This window comes from Arachis hypogaea, chromosome 3, assembly GCF_003086295.3.
Source record: "Arachis hypogaea cultivar Tifrunner chromosome 3, arahy.Tifrunner.gnm2.J5K5, whole genome shotgun sequence".
Classification (NCBI taxonomy): Eukaryota; Viridiplantae; Streptophyta; class Magnoliopsida; order Fabales; family Fabaceae; genus Arachis; species Arachis hypogaea.
In genome coordinates, this window is record NC_092038.1 from 49499763 (window position 1) to 49514629 (window position 14867).

The 14867-nt window shown below is 37.1% G+C and overlaps 1 non-coding gene across 1 annotated transcript; it reads left to right on the top strand.

The window, feature by feature from the left end:
• Positions 1–10227: 10227 nt before the first annotated feature.
• LOC112793015 (small nucleolar RNA R71) lies at positions 10228–10334 on the top strand. The gene has a single exon (XR_003197727.1). It is a non-coding gene; the product is annotated as a small nucleolar RNA R71 (small nucleolar RNA).
• Positions 10335–14867: the final 4533 nt, after the last annotated feature.

Consider the following 14867-nt stretch of genomic DNA (forward strand, 5'->3'; position numbering starts at 1 on the left):
ACGGATATTAAAAACTACGTATAAAGATCTCAACAATTCTACCACATTATTCCAAAAAAATTTAAACTCAAATAAAATTACTTTTTAACTAAATTCTTATTTTTCTCTTCAATCTTTTTGTAGTTCTTTTCTGTAGCTTTCAAAATGACTCCTTGTTTTGTATTGTATGGTTTGATAACCAAATCAAGAGCAATGCGCATTCTTGTTGTGTCGTCAATCTAAAATTGAAATTAAAAATAATAAGAAACAAATCATGAATTTAGAACTAACTAATAATTATTAAATAATATTAAAGTGTGCATACCTTGATGGAATAATTGTCATTTTTAGCACAATCTTTCATCTAAGTTGCTACCCAAATTTCACAATCATTACTATTTTAATAGTGTAAAAAAAACACATATAAGAAAGTATACAACATAATATTAAGAGAAATAAAATAGAGATAAGATTAGATCATTATGAGCCAATTTTTTGTTCTCCTGTTTCTATATGCTTTGGATCAGCAAAACGAGAAACTTTAAGCCTAACAGTGGTTTCAATATCATAAAATGAGTCATCTTGAAGCATCTCTTCAATGTACATAGCCTGTTAATTGGTTAAGTTAAATTAGTTAAACACTACTCCTATACAAAAACTTACATATAAATCATAGATGTTAACGTTATAGATTTAAATAATTACCAGCTTCCTAATATTAAAATTCTTTCTCTCCATTTTTTCATGGTTTGGCTTAGAGTTCAACGAAATTATCTGACGTTTGTGCGTATCAAACACAACAAGATACCAATGGATGTTATCTTCATTGACAGGCACAAATATCTAAATATAAAATCAAATTAAATAAATTTTAATAAAAGTAAGTATTGAATATTGATGTTATATTTAGTTTAAGTTAAAGTATTTTTATCTTATGAAGAGTTTCTACCTTTTCCATAAAAAATTTTTGATACTGTACTATCATTTTGGAAGGAGAATTTTTTCCCATGAGTGCAAATTTTTAAACAAATGTAAAAATATACATTAACGATATAGGAGTATAATATATAAGAATAAAATAAGTTAATTACATATAATTAGTAATTAATAATTAATTACTTATAGAAAACACAGTAGGCATATATCAATGTTTTAAACACCTTAAATCTGACATTTTCTCATTAGTTAGCATATGAGCATACACACATAGTATCTAAATACAAAAAAAACAGATTCAATGGGCTCATTTTTTTAGACAATAAAATATGAAAATTAATATAATTATATTTATCTTTTAAAAAATGATAATTAAGAAAAAAATACTTACATCTTCATCAATCCATCCCTTGAAAATTAAGTTGAAAAAATTGTCCCTATTTGCATCAAACTTGGAACCTCTTGCTAAAATTTCATGTCTGTTATAATTTTTTTTGCAATTAAAAAATGTAATTATTTAAATTCTTATATAAAATGTTACAAAACATTAAAAAAATGTAAATTATATATATGGTTGATATCATATCTACCTATTAATTTCATCTTCTTTGTCAGATCCAAATATATATGTAGCCACTTGTATGCCTATTTCATCTAATTCCATTCCAGCAAGTGGTCTAAATACAACCGGAAGCCACTGTAATTGAATCAATACATAAAAATAAATTAAAAAATTCTTGTAACACTAAAATTTTTGAATGCAAACAAATTTAAAATCTTCAAAAGATTCACTAAAAAAACAAAAAATTGTAACTTACAAATGGTGCTTCAATTCCAGAATCGTTCCGGCGCAAACTTAAGTTGGGCAAAATGTTATGGTTGATGGAATATCCAGTTGGAGAACCCTCACCCAACAAAGATTTTGGAATTTTAGTTGGTGATGATTTTGGAGAATAGAGTTTTTTTCTAACTGAACCTTTGTGTGGTAATTCTTTTTTATGCCCAGCATTAACATTAGTCTTCTTGGCTATTGTTTTAGTACTTTTGTCTACAGGAGACTTGAGTTTTCCCATAATAGCATCAGTTAGTGGTGTGTTGGGAATATGGGATGTAAAGGGAGGAGGATATGGAGGCATATGCATGTGAATCGAAGGGGGTGTACATGGAGGTGAGGTTTGAGTAAATCCTGGGAAAAGGATCATAAAAATTTGGCGGTATAGAGTGGAAGAAAGGCATTATGGGTTGAGGTAAACTAGTAGAAAAATTTGATTGGTTGATAGAATACATCTTTTGAAGATTATTAACAGTTTCTTCCATTTGCTTGAGTTGTATATCCATTTCTTCATATTTTTTATTGTTGACCTGTTAAAGACATGAAATTATTTTAAAACAGGTTATTATTCTTTCAAAATACCATTTTTAAGTGATGAACTTCACCTCTGGTCCTTTGGTTTCTTCTTACTTCATGATTGAGTTTTCTTTGTGCTCAAATAATATTGTGTTATCGTGACTGTATGAAAAAGAAAAAAATCATAAGATACATAATTAGTTATATTAGTACTTAATATTTTTTTAAGAAAATACATTATTACAAAAGAAGATTATGTAAAAAATCTGGAAGATATCTCAATAGGATCGATTTGGACATCAATTTTAGTTCGTTTGGATATAGTTTCGCTAACTCCATCTCCATCCATGGATTCTTGCAAATGAAAGTAAATGAAAAGAATGAATTGATTTGAAAAATTATGTGTATTAGTAAAATGTAATCAACTAATTCTATTAATTTTATAGTGTAGTTTAGTGCATATTTTCAAAAGGCCATTTCCATTTTTGTTTTAGGTAAGTTGATTGATTTTAGTCCATTATACATTATTGATCAGAACTTTCTGTCACAAATCACTACTTTCTATTTTTATTAAGATCATGAACCTCTCCATTTCAAAATAGATTTCCATTAGGCACATTATAATAATATGAAAAATATTACTGGTACAATGGTGTTCCATTGTATGAATGATAAGATGGAATGGAAAATCCTGGAAATGTAGGATACACGGATAATCCATTCAAATGCTGGTTCTGGAGCTTCACAGAATTTATTGGATTAGCTTGATATGTTTTTTCAATATCATAGTTATTTGGTTGCCCACTCTAAAAAAATACACACACAAAAATTTCAATATTTTATTAGTTAAAAAAACACTACTATTATATGTGTAATCTATTCATGATACAAATCTTATGTGCATTATGTATATTAGAACATCTTTGTTTATACTTTTTGGACCTTAAACTTTAATCATCAACTCTTGTATCCTATATGCAGGCATCTCATATGACATGATTAAGTAAGTATATATTTAATGAAATCTAAAATTAAAATGTATATATAATAAAATTGCTACAAATTACTGTTTTTGAAAAAAGAATTATTTTACAAAAAAAGAATGGTTCTTATGAAAAGGCAAGTTTATATATTGATGTTCACTTTAAAATACCTTGGTAGCCTTAACTCCATTTTTATTCTTTTGTGTAGCTAATTTATTTGTTCTATTGTCACTAAAATATCTGTGATCTACACTCTGAACATTGCTCTCATCATTGCTTCGGTAATTTGTTTCTTCCTCAGAATAACTCTACAATATAATAAAATACATTAGACAATATTTAAATAAATATATAAATAATCTTTAAAAATTTTGATAAAACAGAAAATTAAAATTACCTTCGCATCATTGAGTTCATCACTCGATTGGTGATGACTAGTATGTAGGACGTTTCTGCTGTATAATTTTGGACACCTTCGAATCGTATGACCACGACGTGTACAATGAGAACACTTACGAGATTTTACTGCCCATCTATTTAGACAAGGGGCTCTGGTGCACGAAATTGTGATCAATACTTTTCACAACTCAATTAATCCCTGGTGATGAACACAAAAACTTGGTGTTCAATACTGGTGCACGAAATTGTGATCAATACTTTTCACAAATCAAATAATCCCCGATAATGAATCCAAAAACTTGGTGTTCAATACCATGGCATAAACACAACTTCGCACAACTAACCAGCAAGTGTACTGGGTCGTCCAAGTAATAAACCTTACGCGAGTAAGGGTCGATCCCACAGAGATTGTTGGTATGAAGCAAGCTATGGTCACCTTGTAAATCTTAGTCAGGCAAACTCAAATGGATATGGGTGATATACGAATAAAACATAAAGATAAAGATAGAGATACTTATGTAATTCATTGGTGGGAATTTCAGATAAGCGTATGAAGATGCTTGGTCCCTTCCGTCTCTCTGCTTTCCTACTGTCTTCATCCAATCCTTCTTACTCCTTTCCATGGCAAGCTTATGCAAGGGTTTCACCGTTGTCAGTGGCTACCTCCCATCCTCTCAGTGGAAATGTTCAACGCACCCTGTCACGGCACGGCTATCCATCTGTCGGTTCTCGATCAGGCCGGAATAGAATCCAGTGATTCTTTTGCGTCTGTCACTAACGCCCCGCCCTCAGGAGTTTGAAGCACGTCATAGTCATTCAGTCATTGAATCCTACTCAGAATACCACAGACAAGGTTAGACCTTCCGGATTCTCTTGAATGCCGCCATCAGTTCTAGCCTATACCACGAAGACTCTGATCTCACGGAATGGCTGGCTCGTTTGTCAGGCGAGCACTCGGTTGTCAGGCGATCAACCATGCGTCGTGTATCAGGAATCCAAGAGATATCCACCCAATCTAAGGTAGAACGGAGGTGGTTGTCAGTCACACGTTCATAGGTGAGAATGATGATGAGTGTCACGGATCATCACATTCATCAAGTTGAGGAACAAGTGGTATCTTGGAACAAGAACAAGCGGAATTGAATAGAAGAACAATAGTAATTGCATTAATACTCGAGGTACAGCAGAGCTCCACACCTTAATCTATGGTGTGTAGAAACTCCACCGTTGAAAATACATAAGAGCAAGGTCTAGGCATGGCCGAATGGCCAGCCTCCCAAAGAGGGTTCAATCATCAAAACATGATCAAAAGGTCTAAGTGATCAAAAGACACTAATACAATAGTAAAAGGTCCTACTTATAAAGAACTAGTAGCCTAGGGTTTACAGAGATGAGTAAATGACATAAAAATCCACTTCCGGGCCCACTTGGTGTGTGCTTGGGCTGAGCATTGAAGCATTTTCGTGTAGAGACTCTTCTTGGAGTTAAACGCCAGCTTTGGTGCCAGTTTGGGCGTTTAACTCCCATTCTTGTGCCAGTTCCGGCGTTTAACGCTGGGAATTCTGAGGGTGACTTTGAACGCCGGTTTGGGCCATCAAATCTTGGGTAAAGTATATACTATCATATATTGCTGGAAAGCCCAGGATGTCTACTTTCCAACGCCGTTGAGAGCGCGCCAATTGGGCTTCTGTAGCTCCAGAAAATCCACTTCGAGTGCAGGGAGGTCAGAATCCAACAGCATCTGCAGTCCTTTTTAGTCTCTGAATCAGATTTTTGCTCAGGTCCCTCAATTTCAGCCAGAAAATACCTGAAATCACAGAAAAACACACAAACTCATAGTAAAGTCCAGAAAAGTGAATTTTAACTAAAAACTAATAAAAATATACTAAAAACTAACTAGATCATACTAAAAACATACTAAAAACAATGCCAAAAAGCGTACAAATTATCCGCTCATCACAACACCAAACTTAAATTGTTGCTTGTCCTCAAGCAACTAAAAATCAAATAAGATAAAAAGAAGAGAATATGCACTGAATTCCAAAAACATCTATGAAGATCAGTATTAATTAGATGAGCGGGGCTTTTAGCTTTTTGCCTCTGAACAGTTTTGGCATCTCACTCTATCCTTTGAAATTCAGAATGATTGGCTTCTTTAGGAACTCAGAATCCAGATAGTGTCATTGATTCTCCTAGTTAAGTATGATGATTCTTGAACACAGCTACTTATTGAGTCTTGGCCGTGGCCCAAAGCACTCTGTCTTCCAGTATTACCACCGAATACATACATGCCACAGACACATAATTGGGTGAACCTTTTCAGATTGTGACTCAGCTTTGCTAGAGTCCCCAATTAGAGGTGTCCAGGGTTCTTAAGCACACTCTTTTTGCCTTGGATCACAACTTTATTTCTTTCTTTTTCTTTCTTTTTTTTTTCGTTTTCTTTTCTCCCTTTTTTTTCGTTTTTCTCCTTCTCTTTTTTTTTTTGTGTTCACTGTTTTTTCTTGTTTCAAGAATCATTTTTATGATTTTTCAGATCCTCAGTAACATGTCTCCTTTTTCATCATTCTTTCAAGAGCCAACATTCATGAACCACAAATTCAAAAGACATATGCACTGTTTAAGCATACATTCAGAAAACAAAAATATTGCCACCACATCAAAATAATTAAACTGTTATAAAATTCAAAATTCATGCAATTCTTCTCTTTTTCAATTAAGAACATTTTTCATTCAAGAAAGGTGATGGATTCATAGGACATTCATAACTGTAAGGCATAGACACTAAGACACTAATGATCACAAGACACAAACATAGATAAACATAAGCATAATTTTCGAAAAAAAACAGAAGAATAAAGAACAAGGAAATTAAAGAACGGGTCCACCTTAGTGATGGCGGCTTGTTCTTCCTCTTGAAGATCCTATGGAGTGCTTGAGCTCCTCAATGTCTCTTCCTTGTCTTTGTTGCTCCTCTCTCATGATTCTTTGATCTTTTCTAATTTCATGGAGGAGAATGGAATGTTCTTGGTGCTCCACCCTTAGTTGTCCCATGTTGGAACTCAATTCTCCTAGGGAGGTATTTAGTTGCTCCCAATAGTTTTGTGGAGGAAAGTGCATCCCTTGAGGCATCTCAGGGATTTGATGATGAGAGGGGTCTCTTGTTTGCTCCATCCTCTTCTTAGTGATGGGCTTGTCCTCATCAATGGGGATGTCTCCCTCTATGTCAACTCCAACTGAATAACAGAGGTGACAAATGAGATGAGGAAAGGCTAACCTTGCCAAGGTAGAGGACTTGTCCGCCACCTTATAAAGTTCTTGGGATATCACCTCATGAACTTCTATTTCTTCTCCAATCATGATGCTATGGATCATGATAGCCCGGTCTATAGTAACTTCGGACCGGTTGCTAGTGGGAATGATTGAGCGTTGGATAAACTCCAACCATCCTCTAGCCACGGGCTTGAGGTCGTGCATTCTCAATTGAACCGGCTTTCCTCTTGAATCTCTCTTCCATTGGGCGCCCTCTTCACAGATGTCTATGAGGACTTGGTCCAACCTTTGATCAAAGTTGACCCTTCTAATGTAAGGATGTTCATCTCCTTGCATCATGGGCAAGTTGAATGCCAACCTTACATTTTCCGGACTAAAATCCAAGTATTTCCCCCGAACCATAGTAAGCCAATTCTTTGGATCCGGGTTCACACTTTGATCATGGTTCTTGGTGATCCATGCATTGGCATAGAACTCTTGAACCATTAAGATTCCGACTTGTTGAATGGGGTTGGTAAGAACTTCCCAACCTCTTCTTCGGATCTCATGTCGGATCTCTGGATATTCACTCTTTTTGAGTTTGAAAGGGACCTCAGGGATCACCTTCTTCAAGGCCACAACTTCATAGAAGTTGTCTTGATACACCCTTGAGATGAATCTCTCCATCTCCCATGACTCGGAGGTGAAAGCTTTTGCCTTCCCTTTCCTCTTTCTAGAGGTTTCTCCGGCCTTGGATGCCATAAATGGTTATGGAAAAACAAAAAGCAATGCTTTTACCACACCAAACTTAAAAGGTTTGCTCGTCCTCGAGCAAAAAAAGAAAGAAGAGAGTAGAAGAAGAAGAAATGAAGGAGATGGAGGGGGCTTTGTGGTTCGGCCAAAAGGGGAAGAAGTGGTGTTTAGGTTGTGTGAAAATGAAGGAGTGAAGATGGGTTTATATAGGGGTGGGGAGGGGGTAGGGTTCGGTCATGTATGGGTGGGTTTGGGTGTGAAAGTGGTTTGAATTTGAATGGTGGGGTAGGTGGGGTTTTATGAAGGATGGATGTGAGTGGTGAAGAGAAAGATGGAATTTGATAGGTGAAGAGTTTTTGGGGAAGAGGTGTTGAGGTGATTGGTGAATGGGTGAAGAAGAGAGAGAGTGGTGGGGTAGGTGGGGATCCTGTGGGGTCCACAGATCCTGAGGTGTCAAGGAAAAGTCATCCCTGCACCAAGTGGCGAGCAAAATTGCTCTTCATGCCAATTCTGGCGTTAAACGCCGGGCTGGTGCCCATTTCTGGCGTTTAACGCCAAGTTCTTGCCCTTTACTGGCGTTTAACGCCAGTCTGGTGCCCCTTTCTGGCGTTAAACGCCCAGAATGGTGCCAGACTGGGCGTTAAACGCCCATCTGCTAGCCTTACTGGCGTTTAAACGCCAGCAGGTTCTTCCTCCAGAGTGTGCTATTTTTCTTTCTGTTTTTCTTTCTGTTTTTGCTTTTTCACTTGATTTTGTGACTTCTCATGATCATCAACCTACAGAAAACATAAAATAACAAAGGAAAATAGATAAAATATAAAACATTGGGTTGCCTCCCAACAAGCGCTTCTTTAATGTCAGTAGCTTGACAGAGGGCTCTCATGGAGCCTCACAGATGCTCAGAGCAATGTTGGAACCTCCCAACACCAAACTTAGAGTTTGAATGTGGGGGTTCAACACCAAACTTAGAATTTGGTTGTGGCCTCCCAACACCAAACTTAGAGTTTGACTGTGGGGGCTCTGTTTGGCTCTGTTTTGAGAGAAGCTCTTCATGCTTCCTCTCCATGGTGACAGAGGGATATCCTTGAGCCTTAAACACAAAGGATTCTTCATTCACTTGAATGATCAATTCTCCTCTATCAACATCAATCACAGCCTTTGCTGTGGCTAGGAAGGGTCTGCCAAGGATGATGGATTCATCCATGCACTTCCCAGTCTCTAGGACTATGAAATCAGCAGGGATGTAATGGTCTTCAACTTTTACCAGAACATCCTCTACAAGTCCATAAGCTTGTTTTCTTGAGTTGTCTGCCATCTCTAGTGAGATTTTTGCAGCTTGCACCTCAAAGATCCCTAGCTTCTCCATTACAGAGAGAGGCATGAGGTTCACACTTGACCCTAGGTCACACAAGGCCTTCTTGAAGGTCATGGTGCCTATGGTACAAGGTATTGAAAACTTCCCAGGATCTTGTCTCTTTTGAGGTAATTTCTACCTAGACAAGTCATCCAGTTCTTTGGTGAGCAAAGGGGGTTCATCCTCCCAAGTCTCATTTCCAAATAACTTGTCATTTAGCTTCATGATTGCTCCAAGGTATTTAGCAACTTGCTCTTCAGTGACATACTCATCCTCTTCAGAGGAAGAATACTCATCAGAGCTCATGAATGGCAGAAGTAAGTTCAATGGAATCTCTATGGTCTCTTTTTGAGCCTCAGATTCCCATGGTTCCTCATTATGGAACTCATTGGAGGCCAGTGGACGTCCATTGAGGTCTTCCTCAGTGGCGTTTACTGCCTCTTCCTCCTCTCCAAATTCGGCCATGTTGATGGCCTTGCACTCTCCTTTTGGATTTTCTTCTGTATTGCTTGGAAGAGTACTAGGAGGGAGTTCAATAATTTTCTTGCTCAGCTGACCCACTTGTCCCTCCAAGTTTCTAATGGAGGACCTTGTTTCAATCATGAAACTTTGAGTGGTTTTGATTAGATCAGAGACCATGGTTGCTAAGTCAGAGGTGTTCTGCTTAGAACTCTCTGTCTGTTGCTGAGAAGATGATGGAAAAGGCTTGCCATTGCTAAACCTGTTTCTTCCACCATTATTATTGTTGAAACCTTGTTGAGGTCTCTGTTGATCCTTCCATGAGAGATTTGGGTGATTTCTCCATGAAGGATTATAGGTGTTTCCATAGGGTTCTCCCATGTAATTCACCTCTTCCATTGAAGGGTTCTCAGGATCATAAGCTCTTCTTCAGATGAAGCTTCCTTAGTACTGCCTGGTGCATTTTGCATTCCAGACAGACTTTGAGAAATCATATTAACTTGCTGAGTCAATATTTTGTTCTGAGCCAATATGGCATTCAGAGTATCAATCTCAAGAACTCCTTTCTTCTGATTTGTCCCATTGTTCACAGGATTCCTTTCAGAAGTGTACATGAATTGGTTATTTGCAACCATTTAAATTAGTTCTTGAGCTTCTATAGGCGTCTTCTTCAGATGAAGAGATCCTCCAGCAGAGCTATCAAAGACATCTTGGACAGTTCAGACAGACCATCATAGAAAATACCTATGATGCTCCATTCAGAAAGCATATCAGAAGGACACTTTCTGATTAATTGTTTGTATCTTTCCCAAGCTTCATAGAGGGATTCTCCTTCCTTCTGTCTGAAGGTTTGGACTTTCACTCTAAGGTTACTCAATTTTTGAGGTGGAAAGAACTTTGCCAAGAAGGCATTGACTAGCTTTTCCCAAGAGTTCAGGCTTTCTTTAGGTTGTAAGTCCAACCATATCCTAGCTCTGTCTCTTACAGCTAAAGGGAATAGCATAAGTCTGTAGACCTCAGGGTCAACCCCATTAGTCTTGACAGTGTCACAGATTTGCAAGAACTCAGCTAAAAACTGATGAGGATCTTCCAATGGAAGTCCATGGAACTTGCAATTCTGTTGCATTAGAGAAACTAATTGAGGCTTAAGCTCAAAGTTGTTTGCTCCAATGGCAGGGATAGAGATGCTTCTCCCATAGAAGTCGGGAGTAGGTGCAGTAAAGTCACCCAGCACCTTCCTTGAATTGTTGGCATTGTTGTTATTTTCGGTTGCCATGGGTTCTTCTTCTTTGAAGATTTCTGTTAGGTCCTCTACAGAGAGTTGTGCCTTAGCTTCTCTTAGCTTTCGCTTCAAGGTCCTTTCAGGTTCAGGATCAGCCTCAACAAGAATGCTTTTGTCTTTGCTCCTGCTCATATGAAAGAGAAGAGAACAAGAAAATATGGAATCCTCTATGTCACAGTATAGAGATTCCTTGAGGTGTCAGAGGAAAAGAAAAATAGAAGGCAGAAGTAGAAAATTCGAACTTATCAAAGAAGAAGGAGTTCGAATTGTGCATTAAGGAATAGTGTTAGTCCATAAATAGAAAGATGTGAGAAGAGGGGAAGAAATTTTCGAAAATTAAGTAAAAGATTTTGAAAACATTTTGAAAAACACTAATTGATTTTCGAAAACCAATGGTGGAAAAGAAATCAAGTGATTTTTGAAAAAGATTTTGAAATTAGAAAGTAAAAAGATTTGATTGAAAACTATTTTTGAAAAATATGTGATTAAAAAGATATGATTGGTTTTAAAAAGATGTGATTGAGAAGATATGATTTGAAAAACATTTTAAAAATATTTGATTTTGAAAATTAATAACTTGGCTAACAAGAAAAGATATGATTCAAACATTAAACCTTTCTCAACAGAAAAGGCAACATACTTGAAATGTTGAATCAAATCATTAATTGATAGCAAGTATTTTTGAAAATGGAAAGAAATTGATTTTGAAAAAGATTTGATTGAAAAGATTTTGAAAACTAAAAAAAAAAAATTTGATTTGAAAACAAAATATTCCCTCTTGTGCCATCCTGGCGTTAAACGCCCAGAATGGTGCACATTCTGGCGTTTAACGCCCAAACTACTACCCTTTTGGGCGTTAAACGCCAGTTTGCCCTTCTTCACTGGGCGTTTTGAACGCCCAGCTTTTTCTGTGTAATTCCTCTGCTGAATGTTCTGAATCTTCAATTCCCTGTATTATTGACTTGAAAAGACACAAATAAAAAATATTTTTGGATTTTTAATAATGAGGAATAATCAAAATGCAACTAAAATCAAATAACAATGCATGCAAGACACCAAACTTAGCAGTTTGTATACTACTGACACTAACAAAATGAGAATGCACATGAGAAACACAAAACACTCAAGTCAAGAGAATTTAAAGATCAGAGTAATGAAATCATCAAGAACATCTTGAAGATCACTTAAGACACATGAATGCAAGAAGAACAGAAACATGCAATTGACACCAAACTTAACATGAGACTCTAGACTCAAACAAGAAACATAAAATATTTTTGGTTTTTATGATTTTGTAAATTTTTTTGTGCTTTTTCGAAAATTAAGTGGAAAAGAAAATAAAGATATCAAAATTCTCAATGAGAATTCCAGGAATCTTGCAATGTTAGTCTAAGACTCCGGTCCAGGAATTAGACATGGCTTCATAGCCAGCCAAGCTTTCAAAGAAAGCTTCGGTCCAAAACACTAGACATGGCCAATGGCCAGCCAAGCCTTAGCAGATCACTGCTCCAACAGCATGATTGATAAAAATCAACAAGCTCTTGTGATGATAAGTTGAAACCTCGGTCCAATAAAATTAGACATGGCTTCACAGCCAGCCAGACTTCAACAGATCATCATGAAACTCTAGAATTCATTCTTAAGAATTCTGAAAAAAAAATACCTAATCTAAGCAACAAGATGAACCGTCAGTTGTCCATACTCGAACAATCCCCGGCAATGGCGCCAAAAACATGGTGCACGAAATTGTGATCAATACTTTTCACAACTCAATTAATCCCCGGTGATGAACACAAAAACTTGGTGTTCAATACCATGGCATAAACACAACTTCGCACAACTAACCAGCAAGTGTACTGGGTCGTCCAAGTAATAAACCTTACGCGAGTAAGGGTCGATCCCACAGAGATTGTTGGTATGAAGTAAGCTATGGTCACCTTGTAAATCTTAGTCAGGCAAATTCAAATGGTTATGGATGATGAATAAAACATAAAGATAAAGATAGAGATACTTATGTAATTCATTGGTAGGAATTTCAGATAAGCGTATGAAGATGCTTGGTCCCTTCCGTCTCTCTGCTTTCCTACTGTCTTCATCCAATCCTTCTTACTCCTTTCCATGGCAAGTTGTATGCAAGGGTTTCACCGTTGTCAGTGGCTACCTCCCATCCTCTCAGTGGAAATGTTCAACGCACCCTGTCACGGCACGGCTATCCATCTGTCGGTTCTCAATCAGGTCGGAATAGAATCCAGTGATTCTTTTGCGTCTGTCACTAATGCCCAGCCCTCAGGAGTTTGAAGCTCGTCACAGTCATTCAATCATTGAATCCTACTCAGAATACCACAGACAAGGTTTAGACCTTCCGGATTCTCTTGAATGCCGCCATCAGTTCTAGCTTATACCACGAAGATTCCGGTTAAAGAATCCAAGAGATATCCACCCAATCTAAGGTAGAACGGAGGTGGTTGTTAGGCACACGTTCATAGGTGAGAATGATGATAAGTGTCACGGATCATCACATTCATCAAGTTGAAGAACAAGTGATATCTTAGAACAAGAACAAGCGGAATTGAATAGAAGAACAATAGTAATTGCATTAATACTCGAGGTACAGCAGAGCTCCACACCTTAATCTATGGTGGTTAGAAACTCCACCGTTGAAAATACATAAGAACAAGGTCTAGGCATGGCCATGAGGCCAGCCCCCAAACGTGATCTAAGAACTAGATGTCCAAAGATGAAAATACAATAGTAAAAGGTCCTATATATAGAGAACTAGTAGCCTAGGGTTTACAGAGATGAGTAAATGACATAAAAATCCACTTCCGGGCCCACTTGGTGTGTGCTTGGGCTAAGCATTGAAGCATTTTCGTGTAGAGACTCTTCTTGGAGTTAAACGACAGCTTTGGTGCCAGTTTGGGCGTTTAACTCCCATCCTTGTGCCAGTTCCGGCGTTTAACGCTGGGAATTCTGAGGGTGACTTTGAACGCCGGTTTGGGCCATAAAATCTTGGGCAAGGTATGGACTATCATATATTACTGGAAAGCCCAGGATGTCTACTTTTCAACGCCGTTGAGAGCGCGCCAATTGGGCTTCTGTAGCTCCAGAAAATCCACTTCGAGTGCAGGAAGGTCAGAATCCAACAGCATCTGCAATCCTTTTTAGTCTCTGAATCAGATTTTTGCTCAGGTCCCTCAATTTCAGCCAGAAAATACCTGAAATCACAGAAAAACACACAAAATCATAGTAAAGTCCAGAAAAGTGAATTTTAACTAAAAACTAATAAAAATATACTAAAAACTAACTAGAACATACTAAAAACATACTAAAAACAATGCCAAAAAGCGTATAAATTATCCGCTCATCAGGCTCCCTTTGTCTTCACAACAGTTGGGTCACCAACCATACACGCATTAGAAAGAACCTTGGAGTCAGGATCGCGTCTCTTTTTAAGCTTTTGGATTAGTCCAAAAATGTCATCTCTAATCTCCATGAAGTCATCTCGGTTCTTTGATGCCGACTCACATAATGTGAAACACAGTGTTGCTAGAGCATCATATCTAATACCAGCAATATTTTCAGAGTCAATTTCTGCGGATGTAACTGAACATACATAATCCTTCTTAGCATTTTTAGTCCGCCTCGTGCAGACAAGAGTATCAGGAATGATATCGATGTGGTCATGTCTCATAATATAGAAAATATGACAACATGGAATGCCACGACTTTCAAACAAACGACAATCACAAGCAAACTTTTTAGTGATTTTATCATATTGTACTTTATATTCCCTCCCGGGTTGCCTATATTTATTTATTCTCACCTTAACTTCATTGTTGCTTACTGAATGTGTAACAACATTTAATTTGCCAGCTTCTTCTATCTCACACCAAACCTCTTTAAACATGCTTCTAGCGAAAATATCGGTAGCTTGCTTCTCAATGTCTTGAAGACACGTGGGCAACACAGGAGTTGTAAACAATGATTTAAAATCAGATAAGAGTTCATTTGTCCGATACTGCGTTAATACTTCATTAAAGTTGTGTATCAATTCCAACAGGTAGCACGTTTTACTAATGTAATTCTTTATCAAGGAGTGGATACCTTCGCATTGTGACGTAG